At 38.5% G+C, this 14,038-nt stretch overlaps 1 protein-coding gene across 5 annotated transcripts in view; it reads left to right on the top strand.

Annotated features, from left to right (window-relative positions):
- wdr17 (WD repeat domain 17) overlaps window positions 1–14,038 on the top strand; it is a 168,042-nt gene that overhangs the window by 18,288 nt on the left and 135,716 nt on the right. The window lies entirely within an intron of this gene.

The raw sequence follows: 14,038 nt of genomic DNA, 5'->3' as shown, positions 1-14,038 counted from the left end.
CCATTAAAATCTGAAATCCCAAATACTTTGGGGCTACACCATTAATAATACTGTACATATGATTCAGTTTAAGTTATTCAACTCTAAGCTTAACAGGCAGGAACTCAACCCTCTTAAACTCATTTCTTCCCACATGATACCTAGAAGGTTTAGACAGTATAAAACGGATCATATTATTTTGCATAATCTGCATCTTGTTTTTCATTTTCATCGTTAGGCCACTATACCATGCTGAGCATGCATAGTCAAAATGGCATTGAATGAGTGCTGAGACGAGGAGTTTTTTTATTTTGGAGTCAAACTGTCTTGTATTACGGTATAATAATTTCAATTTGCAGGCACTTTTATTCAGTAATTTCTCTGCAATGGAATATCCTGACAATGTTTGGTCCAATATAATACCTAGATAAGTAACAGAATTCTTTGCTTCAATTTCATTTTCGTTACATATAACTTTTAATGCAGATGCCTTTTGTAACTTACGTTTGGTGCCAAATAGGATGCACTCAGATTTCCCTAAGTGCAATGACAGTCTGTTGTTGATCAGCCACTCTCTTACATTTTGCAGCTCACCACTAAGAGTGTCTTCAATTTGGGAGATATCTTTTCCAGACACTAGTAGTGAGGAATCATCAGCATACAATAATAACTGACATTTGACTGCAGCTGGCATGTCATTTACATATATTAGGAATAACAAAGGGCCTAATATCGAGCCTTGGGGTACACCACAAGTTATGTTCATGGGTTCAGACAGGACTCCATCAAAATCACAAGTTTGATTTCTTTCAGATAAATATGATTTAAACCATTTTAAAGAAGCCCTGCCAAAACCCATGCATTGTAATTTGGATAAAAGAATAGAGTGATCCACTGTGTCAAATGCTTTTTGTAAATCCAGTAACACCATGCCAGTATAGTTACCTTTTTCACTTTCTTGTCTGATGCAATCACAAAGATAAGTGAGGCATGTGTCAGTGGAGTAAGCAGATCTAAATCCAGATTGGTGGTCATATAACAGATTATTCTTGATCAAGTGCCGCTCCACTTGATCAAAAACCACTCTCTCCAATATTTTAGATACACTTGGTAGTATTGACACTGGTCTATAGTTTTTCATATCTGTCCTACTGTCCTTCTTGAACAAGGGGAGTACCCTGGCCCTTTTCATCTCAATTGGAACCTTACCTAATTGTATGGACAAATTTATGATATGTGCAATAACTTCACCAATAGCATTAGCACTATCCTTTAGGAATCTGGCTGGAATATAATCCATGCCATAGCTTTATTAGTAGATAAAGAAGCTAACATTTCTATAATCCTCTCCTTAGATACTAGACTCAGATTGAATGGATCTGATGACACATCTTGATAAAGGGAGTTCAGGAAGGATACCCCATACTTTCCAGCACCTGTTGGTAAATGTGAAGCCAAGTTGGCAGCAACAGTAGTAAAAAACATATTGAAATGATTTGATATCACTTTTTTGTCAAAGCAAATACCATTATCAATGTCAATCCCAGTGTTACAGCTGTTACTAATTATTTTCCCTGCACCTATCTCTTTAAGAATTTTCCATAATGTCTTTGGTTGGTGAATATTCTCTGTCACTGCTTCAGCATAGTAGTCAGCTTTAGCCTTCTGTATATGATATCTTGCTTGGTTGCGGTTATACACATATTTATCAAAATCAGGTTGCATATTTGACTTCTTATACTTCCTGAAATAGTGATCTCTCTGTCTAATTAAATCAATAATTTCAGTAGTCATCCATTTGGCCCTCTTCTGTTTCACTCTAATTTCTCTCATTGGTGCAACCATATCCAATACTATTAAGAACTTCTCCTTAAACAATTCCCATGCCCGATCGGCATCATTACTGTTAATAACTATACTCCAATCCTGTTCAGCCAGTTTACCCTCCAATAGCTCCTTAGAATATCGTCTTGTACATCTTATTTTTAAGGAATGATGAGACCCTGATCCTATTTTAATTTTTGAAATTTTGCGAGTACAGAAAATAACTTTATGATCACTGAATCCAATATCCAAAACCCCAGAACAGCTGATATTGTTTCTATCAGTAACCAACACCAGATCTAGAATAGATTTAGAATACCCGTCTATTCTGGTTGGCTCCATTATAAGTTGCTCCAGACCAAGCACTTTACAGTAATGTGAAAACTTTACCAACAGCGCATTTTTTGTGAACATAAACAAATTTGTATTAAAATCACCTAAAACAATACATTCTCTCTCCAACAACACATTACTGTCAATAGATACTGATTCTAATAATTCATAAAAATCATTTTGTTTGGGGACTTGAGCAACATGTCTGAAAGTTGTAAGTCTTCTGGTAGCTGTGCCAAGAGAAATCTCAATCATTCCCAATCTTACAGAGACGGAGAGTGTAGGTATATGTAAGGAGATAACATAAGCACAGGCTAATTATTGATCACTAACATGCTAGTTAACTTTAGTAATTAAAGCTAAACAGCTAATGTAAGTCGAAACTGCCTGTGAGCTTCTCCTGTACTATACGGTAATTCCTCTACTGTGCGACAGTAAGTCACTTGGTTATGACACAATCGTTAGCCTATTTTTATAAAAGCGTCTGCTACAGAGCCATAACGTGAGGTACAAGGTAATGGAGCCTTTTATACATTGTCGTAATAAACAATGGACAAATAAAGTCTTTAAACGCTTCAGATGTAAAGTTATTCGCGTGCAAGTGACGTAAAAAAAAAAATGGCGGTCAGGGGAATGCTAATAGGAGGTGATACCCAGAGTAATAGAGAAAGACAGAGTGGCGACACTCCCATTGGACTCCGTTGTACGCTTTTTCCCGCCTACTTCCGGGGTATGCAGCCTTGCATAGTTCCAAACAATCCCTTCACGGCGTCGGACATCATTCATTTTCATTGCTGGCCGTCGAGTAACTTCTGAGGTAAGTTGATTAAATAGCTACCTCTTTTGAATTGTCAACTGTCTATATTTTATCAGAGGCCCTTTATGATGCATATACTGATCTTTATTTGTATGTGTGCACAGCGGGATTATATATTTTTTATCTTGGTAGCCGACCAATTGCCTGCTAGTTTGTTAGCTCGTTTGTTAGCTTGACTTCGCCAGCTGTGAAGGTATCGTTACACCAACAATTACGAAGTTCAGTAGTGAATCTCTGACTACTTTTATTTAGTTAGTTATTGATGTTGGATTACTAGGATCATTAAGGTTGATTAAGGACGGGTTTTATTTAGGTTTTATCTACTGAACCTGACGGTGTTAGCTAGTCAGCTGAGTACTGTGTCTAGAAATAAGGTTGCGTTTGTTTAATTATACCCTTGAAAGGGCTGTTGGATTTCATATATGAATACAAGTTATTCCACACACAAAATATCAGTAAGTGACATATGACAATGACATAATTTTAAATATGAAAAAGTATTAAGGCAAATTTCACAGTTGTGTTTTTTTTTTTTTACTGTTGATTTATTTAACGTTTTCCACAGTTTTTTTAAGTTCAATAATTGCAACATCTTTCCAGAAGTCAACAAGTAATCGTGTTAAATTATCGTGATTTCTATATTGACCGAAATAATTATGATCATATTTCTTTCCATATTCCAGCAGCCCTACTGGTGATGGCGACAGCTGCTGGTGGTGGCTGCTGAAATAAGAGGAGACTGGAGGCTGCGGACAGTGTGCCGGGGATGGAGAGGCCAAATACATCCATGGCAACCAGTAAGGTGTTTGGCAGTGGACTGGCAGTGGACTAGATGTTATGACTTTATGTGAGGAAGTCTGCTGTGTTGAAATTGCCTTCTTAGTCTGACTTTTGCTGCCAAGGTACCCCTTATCACGGCTGTTTACCCTGATGCACTATGATTGAATCCTTAACCTCAGCCTGATATATGTGGAGGATATTTTTGTTAACAAATCACTTATACTATTCCCCCTATTCCTGGCTCTACTTTGTTGCTCTTATTCATACTTGTTCCCACTTGTTTTTTGTTCCACAAACCTCAGCCTGATATACAGTATGTGGAGAGGATTTGTTTTATTAAACACTCAGCATCTCAAACACTAACCCCCAAAACTTCTGGCTCCAGATTTACATGCTGTATTCTCCTTTGCAGCATGCAAATGTTAGGCAGTAGAACAGTGGAACAGAACCAGTGGTGCCAGCGGTGAATCTTAGTTGTATTGCTTTTTTTATGTCTCCTTTCGGAATTACAAGCAAAATCAAGGAAAATACAATAGTCCATATGTGCAAAAAAGAACATCTTGAATCATCTTTGATTTCAAAAAGATCTAGTAAGGTTAACCCTTGTGTTGTCCTTCGGGTACCCCGGGACTTAGTTTATTTTTGACGTTTTTGCATTGGCCTGGCGTTGAGCTTCAGGTCCCCGGTGACCCTCGCGTACTATGTGATGTCATTTAACGTGAACTGGCACGGGGGGGTGTCCCAGACATGTCAGAACAAACGCGTTTGGACAGGCTAATACAAAATGTAAATAAACTAAAGTCCCCGTGACACGAAGGACAATACAGGACAGTAGCCTAGTGCTATCATGCTAACACAGACGTGAAGCTTTCCCTCCAAAACTTAAAAACGTATCTATACATAGCTTTCAGTTGTCACCCCATTCCAAATGTGAAACTGACATTTACAAATATGCAATAACAATCAAACAAGTACATGGGTATGTGTTTTTATTCATATTTACCATTCAATATCGCAATCGCTGCTGTCAGTCCCATAGGAGAACATGACAGCGCTGCGTGTGTTTAGAACTATACAGGCTTACATGAACCACGTGACTCCCCCGCTAGCGAGATCGAGTGTTGCAACTCTTATATCTCTATGGCTCTGGTGATACCTTTGTAGCAACAAAATGGCGCCATCTGAGGTTCGAGTTCTGAAGCGAAGCTTACCCCCTTGGGCGACACATGCCAGAGCATAAATAGCGAGGGGCTAACAGTCAGATCCACTTTTGCGACACGACCAGAGACAGGCTGGAGAAAACGACAGAAAGTGTCCAAAGTTTGGAATCAGTTCAAACGTAATTAAAACTAAAACTCTGTACAGTCAGTTTCTACTGCAAAATCAAACTAGCTTAGCACGATAATAGCACAACGTCAGTGCTTTATTATCTCAACAGAATGGAGTCTAACTTAATCATCCATTCCACGAAGAGGACCCAACGATGAAACTACACCAAACACAACAACTACCAAAATCAAAGACAAGAAAATACGTAGTGGTGACCACGATCTGATCTAAAGAGCTGGCGTGTTGACTATCCCTTCGGAAAAACAGCTGATTGTTGCGCATCTCTCTCTCTCTCTCTCTCTCTCTCTCTCTCTCTCTCTCTCTCTCTCCACGGAGAAACAGCTGATCAACGATCTAATAGCATAAGTGTAACAGAGTTGTGTGACATTATAATCAAATATATAAATGAAAATAGGTTGAGTATAACTAATATTTACATATAGGCCTACTGTATATACAGATCAGTCAGGTTGAAACTTGTAGTTCTGAAAGTTAAGTTGCACAACTTAATGTAATGTTTGTGTATGTTTAATGTATGCCTTAGTTTGAGGTTGATATCATTTGGAAAAAAAAATCTTTAAAAACAATGTAATATGGCACTTAAATGCAATTAATGTTTAGGCAATACAAATGTTGCTTTTTTCCCTAGTTTTGGTTGTTTAAAAACGCAAAAAAAATAATCCGATTAATCGATCGACAAAGTGCTAGATTAATCGATTACTTGCTAGGTAAACTTTGATAAATGCCTGGCTAAAGACTATTGATCGCAAGCTACACGGCAATGATGCTCTGAAGCAAGAGGAATTAGCCTACCTTTTGCACTGACTGCTAACTGTTACTGAGAAAGTATTGACCACCGTCACGTCAAAATAAACAATAAACTACTGCTCAATATCTAAAGTAACAGGTAGCTGGCGTCAGTTACTCGTAAAATGCATAATGTTTAACAGTAAAATCTAAATTTAGCTTGCACCTAAGTTATAACATATTTGAGTTTGCTAACATTAGCAATAACTTCAGCTAGTTCGAGGTGTAGCAAAGCATAGGCTAACCAATTCAATTCAATACAATTTTATTTTATTTTAAGAGTTATCTCAAGACACTTTACAGATAAAGTAGGTCTAGACTACACTCTATAATTTACAAAGACCCAACAATTCCAGTAATTCCCCCAAGAGCAAGCATTCAGTGCTTTTTTCAGGAAAAACTCCCTCTCGGGAAGAAACCTTGGACAGACCCAGGCTCTTGGTGGGCGTTGTCTGACGGTCCCGGTTGGGGGTGTGATGAACAGTGGCAATAATAGTCACAATAAAGATAATGTATCAGTGACTAGAAATAGTAGTTGTAGTAGTTCATGGCATAGCAGGGCACTGCAGGGTGTCACAGGATGTAGCAGGATATAGCAGGGCATCATAGGATGTAGCAGAGCACTGCAGGGCGTAGTAGGACGCAGCAGGATGTAGCAGGATGTAGTAGGGCACTGCAGAGTGTAGCAGTTGTAACAGGGCATAGCAAGGCGCGCAGCAGGACCACGGCAACAGGCTGCAACCATGATTTAGGGGCCACCCTAATCCAAGGAAACATGCTGGGCGAAAAGAAAACATATGGACTCCGGGGAATAAGCTCCCCAGAGCTAGGTTAGTAACAAGCATTTCTGGAACATGGAAGCACACATGGATGCTGCAACTCCTCACTCCCTAACTATAAGCTTTATTGAAGAGGAGAGTTTTACGTTTACTCTTAAATGTGGTGACGGTGTCTGCCCCCCAAACCCAGACTGGAAGCTGGTTCCACAGGAGAGGAGCCTGGTAGCTGAAGGCTCTGGCTCCCATTCTACTTTTAGAGACTCTAGGAACCACAAGTAACTCTGCATTCTGGGAGCGCAGTGCTCTAGTGGGGCAATAAGGTACTAAGAGCTCTTCTAGATATGATGGTGCTTGACCATTTAGAGCTTTGTAGGTCAGGAGAAGGATTTTAAATTCAATCCTGGACTTTACAGGAAGCCAATGCAGAGAAACTAATACAGGAGAAATATGATCTCTTTTCTTAGTTCTTGTCAGAACACGCGCTGCAGCATTCTGGATCAGCTGGAGAGTCTTAAGGGTTTTATTTAAGCATCCTGATAGTAAGGAATTACAATAGTCCAGCCTGGAAGTAATGAATGCATGGACTAGTTTTTCAGCATTGTTTTGAAATAGGATGTTCCTAATTTTGGCAATGTTACGAAGGTGAAAAAAGGCTGTTCTTGAGGTTTGTTTTAAGTGGCTGTTAAAGGATATATCCTGATCAAAAATAACTCTTAGATTTCTGACAGTAGTGCTGGAGGCCAGGGCAATACCATCCAGAGTAACTATATTTGGATAATGACTTTCGGAGGTGTTTAGGGCCCAGCACAATCACTGTTTTGTGATATACATGCCTAAAAGGTACCTAATATTTCTATACTGAAATAATATCGGCATTATAATTATTAAGACTATGATGATTTTTCATTAGGCTATTTTTGGTGCCCCCTCAGCACTTGCTGCCCTACGCACAGCGCGTGATGCGCAGACGCTGCCAAATGTGTCAAATTGACAGACATGTTTTCGGCAGTAGCAGGACCTTCATCAGCTCCCTTGGCTGATGATAGTGGTGGTGGTGGTGGTGGTGTCGGTGTCGTGTCGGCGGCAGTGGCATGCACAGTGAAGAGGAGACTCAGGAGGAGAGGGACAGAGATGAGGGAGTGAGCGTAGAACCTGCGGTAAGCAGAACTCCCCTTAAAACACTTTGCCCCTTGATAAAACTGAGCCAAAAACAAGTGGTGGACAAACTGTTCATGATAACACAACAACCATTGATGGAAGCAACGCGTTACAAAAGTAACGCAATTAAACTAATGTATTCCTTTTTGCCTTAACGCAGTAATATAACGCATCACTAATAAATTAATAATATTATACCCGTTACAATCTGAGTAATGCGAGTTACAACGCATTTTAACCCGACATTTAGTGGCGTTTTTTTTTTTTTAAAGACTTCACCAACAACGCAAAACATTTTGACACAGAAAAAAAGTGTCCGTGAGTGTTATTTCCTGTTGCTGTATTCCGTGGTTGAAATGACTGCAGAGACGGATACATTTGCAACATGGACATTATTTTCCGGAGTTGTTTACGCTGCCTTGAAGCGAGCTGTCCCGTCACTGTTCCCGTGGTCAGAGCCAGAACCAGAGACTGTAGGCTAGGAACATCTGTGTCCTGTCAGTGCTGACAGCAATGTGCCCAAGCAACTGACAGATAACAATATGTTGGGAATTATTTAGTCTTGCTACACGTAATATCATTACATTTTATCAGTGGTGGAAAGTAACTATACCGTAGGCTACTTTGATTCACTTGTAAGGTGGATTATTTTCATTTTCTCCTACTTCTAGTCCACCACAATTCAGAGTCAAGTAAGCTATTGTACGATTTACTTAAATATTTATTTTATAGCTTTAGTTACTTTGCAGATTCAGATTAATAATGCAAAATAATATGAATAAATTATGATATGGTATATAGTGGATAAAGATGAGACTTTGTTGATCCCGTGGTGAAATTCACAAGCTACCTGCCAAGTCATACTTCCGCTTTTATTTTGGTGAAAGTAACTCAAAAGTAACGCAAAAGTAGTGTAAAGCATTACAATTCAGAGACAGTGATATTATAATATTACATTATTGATTACAACTAGTAATCAATAATGTAGTTTGGGGGTGCCTGCATAGTTCAGTTGGTAGAGTGGGGGCTCATATGTAGAGGTTCGCTCCTCGATGCAGCGGGCCGGGGTTCGACTCCGACCTGCTTCCCTTTGCTGCATGTCATTTGCCCCTTTAATTTCTTCAGCTGTCCTGTCAATAAAGGCCTAAAAGTGCCCCAAAAAATAATCTTAAAAAAGGAGGAGTATATTAATAAATGGCACTTTTTTGAAGTATTTAATGTGTCAACTCTCACTGATTCTTGCTTACTCATTACATGGCGTTAGTAGTTTTAAGGAGTAGGAGTTGGTATACATATTCAGGGGAGCACAAGGATGGGTGGTACTTGTGATCTTATTTGGTGGGCAGGTCTGGGCCAAAATGCCAGGGCCGATTTTCGGTCCCAGTCCGTCCCTGGTTGGGACACAGAGACGGATACATACAGATACAGAGAATTATGATTCATAATAATTGTAGCAGTTGGTATGATTAACGGTGGCAATTATAGTAACAACAAAGATAATGGAACTATAAATAGAAATAATAGTTGTAGCAGTTCAGGGCGTAGCAGGGTGTTGCGGTGCATAGTAGGGCATAGCTGTGCGTTTACATATGGGGGTTCCCATGTACCATCTTCCCCTGCCATCCTGCCAAGATCTGTCGCTGCCCCTTTGCCACCCCATGTAAAAATTTCTAGATCTGCCACTGTACATAAGCTAGTAGCTCATGCAAGTTAGCGAGACAGAAGTTTTGTCTTTTGGCTAATTAGCTGTAAACTCGAGACACTGGCTGCTTAGTCTTTTGTTCATAACCACTCACCTCCATACGTGTGTGTGTGTGTGTGCAGCGCGCACTGCTGCCCAGGAGATGCATCGCGGAGCAAGAGAGAGAGGGCTCGAGAAAGTCTAATCAGCCAATCTGATATTTATATTTTTTTATTCAATAAATACATTGGTTTGACAGGGAAGCTGTGTGCAAACAGGAATATATAGGCTATATTCATTATGCTAATAAAAAAGGGCACTTTCAATGAAGAAAAAGGGCAGATGCTCAAGCCCCTTTTGATGTCTATGTGTGCACGTGCCTGCCGCTGCTGCAGAATTATGAGTGTGATGACACGATCATTAATATCCTCTGCTCGTGTGTTTCAACGGAAAAATTAAACCAATAGAAGACTGTAGAGCAGATCTCCGCAGAGCACAAGAGGCCAAGGTACATGTTAAATATGAAAACCAAAAGACTAGTGTTGATGTTAGCTAAATTTTCTTATTATATATTAATAATAAAACACTTGTTGCATGGAAATAGTGACAGATAAATTTCAGGCTCAAGTTCTGCAATCCACTGTATGTGTACAGTATGTAGCCTACTTTGAGCACTGCTGTTCAGTGGGCTCCTTTGGGGCCGAATTTGATTTTTGATACATTTGTATTTATATCTACATAAAATATATTTAATGTTGATGAAGTTGTCTGTAATTCATATTTACCAATTGTTAAATTTTCTATTGCTAGTCTTGTCAGTCAGGAATAGGCTTGTTTTAAAAAAATAAATTGCTATTTACAAACTGTGTGGGCTAAAACACACAAGAAGCCTAATTCTCCTTTACAATCCTTCACAACATTTACAATCAGCGAGGAAAACTCATTAATTAGAAAAGTAGTTACTGTAAGATCTCATGGTAACATGTGGTCATTAATTTAATACTGCGTTCGATTCTCTGTCTAAACTCAGAAAACACTGGCATGACAGCTAGCACACAAATCCTTAAAATGACAGATTTATTGTATTTTGCATTTCTTTTACATCTCTCTTGATATGGACCTACTTGCGAGTCTGAAATAAAGATATTATTAATAAAATATTCAATAATTAAGATCAGTGTTGAAACGGAGGGTCTGACCTCCCACAATTAAACTGGTTGAGGCAGCAGATATGGACTTGACTCCTGTCAAAGAATCAGGCTCCAGAGGAGAGTATATGGTTAAAAGAGCTTTATTTGAGTTGCTGTTGCAGTTTATGGTCTACAAGAAATAAAGAGAAAATACAATAAAGAATATCAATATAAGCTGTAGTGTAATGATGCCAATGATTAGAGAGCTATAATAATTAGTTATGAATATTATATTAATCAACAGTGGTTAATATAATTACTAACTGAACTAAAAACAGCGGCTATAAACTTATGTAGTGCCGGAGCAACATAAAACCTTTCAAACCTGACCACGCCACCTCCTATTGAGGGTTAGGAGGAACCCTTTGAACCCTTACTATATTAATTAGTATGTTGTGTGACCAACTCTGGTTTTCCGCTGACAGGGACAATTTACAGGAGGCAAATATTGTACAAAAATAAGTTTGGTTTATTACAAAGAGTTTAAAAGATTTCCAATTAAAATGGCAATTTGACAGAATAATAAAACAATAAATTAGATGGCAGATACATGTGGTCTTACTCTCCTCAAAGTAGGAAGGTCGGGTCGGCACGCGCACACCACTCCGGGAGACGACTGCGGGAGACAGAAACAGGAGACAGAAGGCCCAGCACCGACAAGGACATGCACTACACGCTTATTTCTACACGATTCACTACAAAAGATCATGCAAGTCACTACAAAATATCATGCAAGTCACTACAAAATCTACAGTGTCAAGGCTACATACACACCGTAACACAGTGTCACCCAGGGCAGTCTCACCAGGAGGAGGCAGTGTGTCGACACGGACCCAGCCTTGTACAGGATCAAGCTGTAATACATAAATTGAGGAGAGAAACCTATGTCAAAACTTTCATAAAAAGTATATCTCAAGACCACTTGTAAATGAAATCACAAGAAAATAATCAACCAAGGAAAATAACCAAAAAGAAACAAAATGGTAAAATAACCGTAGAAAACAGTGACTGGACTGGTCCCCCTTTAAGAAAACAAACATACATTAGTGGCCAGTCACAAAGTGTCTTGCAAATAATTTATTAGCACATTAATAGTAAAATATAGGAAAAATATAAGCCTACTTTGCAAGGACACAAACTCCTATAGCACAGTTAATGCGGGAGGAGGAGTATTTTCCGGAACTCTACAGCCACAGCAGCTCATTTGTCAGTGGTAAACTGAAACATACAAAGAAACTACAAGTTGAAAAACATTCTATAAAAGTAGCGCATGGCTTGTGGTGGCATAAGCAACACAAAAATTAAAAAGGTAACATTTAGCTGAAATATTAATTGTTACCACATGGCTAAAACAGCTGATAGGCATTACCGTCACTCCGTGAAGGACAGGAACTTGTACCTGGCTATTAACCTAGTGGGACCAAACTCAAAAATCAACCTTAGCTGTACTTGCTCCCTAAATTACCGCAGCCAAACATTTTCATACCTGTAGAATCAGGAGAATCCACACAATTGCAGTGCGCTCAGTGAGAGGCAAGGGGACTAATGACTACACCTGGTGAGCTTTTTACCACTTCCTGATTGGCAACCGGTCACATGACCGTATGCACATATCAGCTGGTTTCCCACACTTACAATGCACAATAATATTAGCTGTAGCCGTTACCAATGTTACAAGTACAGACATGAAGCGTTCATTCAATCACGAGGTGATTAAATATATATAGCCTATAGAGCACGGAAACTGAGATTCACTTCACAATAATCTCCTACATTATATTATAAAATTAACTAACATATAAACACTCAGAGCACACACACAATGTGATAAAAAATAATAATAAAAAATAAGGCTTTCATGCTAACTCCTGCAATAACTTTGATCTAAATAGTTAAACTATAAAGTAACTAACACATATATTTATCTTACAATGTGTTACATAACAGACTCCACATGTACAATAGACTACAGTATCGCAGTCTACCTCCAAGTGTACATGTATATTGGAATAGTGGCATAGAAATGTGCCAAAGGGGGAACATAATAGGCAGAGTTTATTCAAACAGCATTACTGAATTTATTACAAGGCACCTTGTTTGATAGAGAAGCTAAAGTTAGGGTTGAGTATTCTGCATACTCAGTGATGAATACACTTTTGACCTGGTTTGCAGGGGTGTTTCTCCCTAATGCCAATGCTTTGTTTACCATGTTCACTATCCTAGGTCAGAGTGTTAGCATTATACCATTAGCCATTGAGCACTACAATTAAGTACAGCTGAGGCTGATGGGAACGTTATTAGGTCAGTAGTGCAGGTATTTGGTCATAAACCAAAGTATTAGACACATTTAAATGTTGACTTCATGATGCCGCTGATCAAAAGTTAAGGGATCAATTAGAAATTATTCTGAGGGGGGCATGAATGTGTGTACCAAATTTCATGACAAACAATCCAATAGTCCAAAACACAAATGTGAACCTTGTGGTACCACTAGAAGAAAAGTCAGGGTAGTATTAATTTTGTCACCTATTTTTAATTTAGTCTTAGTCTTGGTCTTGGTTAGTTTTAGTCATATTTAGTCATTCACATATCTTTTTTTGTTAGTCAAGTTTTCGTCAACTAAAAGTCTTGTCATTTTAGTCTAGTTTTAGTCAAAAGAGAACTCAATATATCTTAGTCAAGTTTTTGTCAAAACATTTTAGTCTTTTTTTAAATAACAAATTATTTTGAGATTATTTCTGATAACCATTTCAGTCAAATAGTTATATAAAAATTATATAACATAATATAATAATATAATATGTATTTTACAATAACATTGAATGCAGCACGAACCTGGCGAGGCGAGGCGAAGCTGCAGACTGTCGTACGTCCCCCTGTTGGAATCCTACACAGTGAAATACAGACAAACTTTTGGCACCAAAATCCACGTTGCTATTCGGTCCGGTCGGTGCCGTATTAGCACCAGGTCTCAGTACCCAACCCTAGTAACAGCTGAATATTTTATCTCATGATAAGTAGAGACAATTGTAGACAAAAATGAAGAGAGATTTTATCTTAGTTTTTATTTAATGCAAAAATTTTAGTCTCGTCTTTTTCGTCAACAATAATGCATGTTAATTTAGTCTTAGTCAGCGTTTTTGGACATTGGCGCAGTCTCGTCATCGTCTCGTCTTAGTCATGGAAAAAAAGGTTGTTTACGTACATATTTAGTCTCGTCTCGTCTGACGAAATTAATCACTAAAGTCATTAGGATTTATTATCAGGGAATGTCCGCACAACATTTTCTTGCTATTCAACTAATTGTTGATATATTTCAACTAGCAAACTTATTTTTTACTCTTCAATAATTAATCATGTC

This window comes from Perca flavescens, chromosome 2 (genome assembly GCF_004354835.1).
Source record: "Perca flavescens isolate YP-PL-M2 chromosome 2, PFLA_1.0, whole genome shotgun sequence".
Classification (NCBI taxonomy): domain Eukaryota; kingdom Metazoa; phylum Chordata; class Actinopteri; order Perciformes; family Percidae; genus Perca; species Perca flavescens.
Note: the sequence above shows the minus strand (reverse complement) of the source record. Positions and strands in the feature narration are given on the sequence as shown.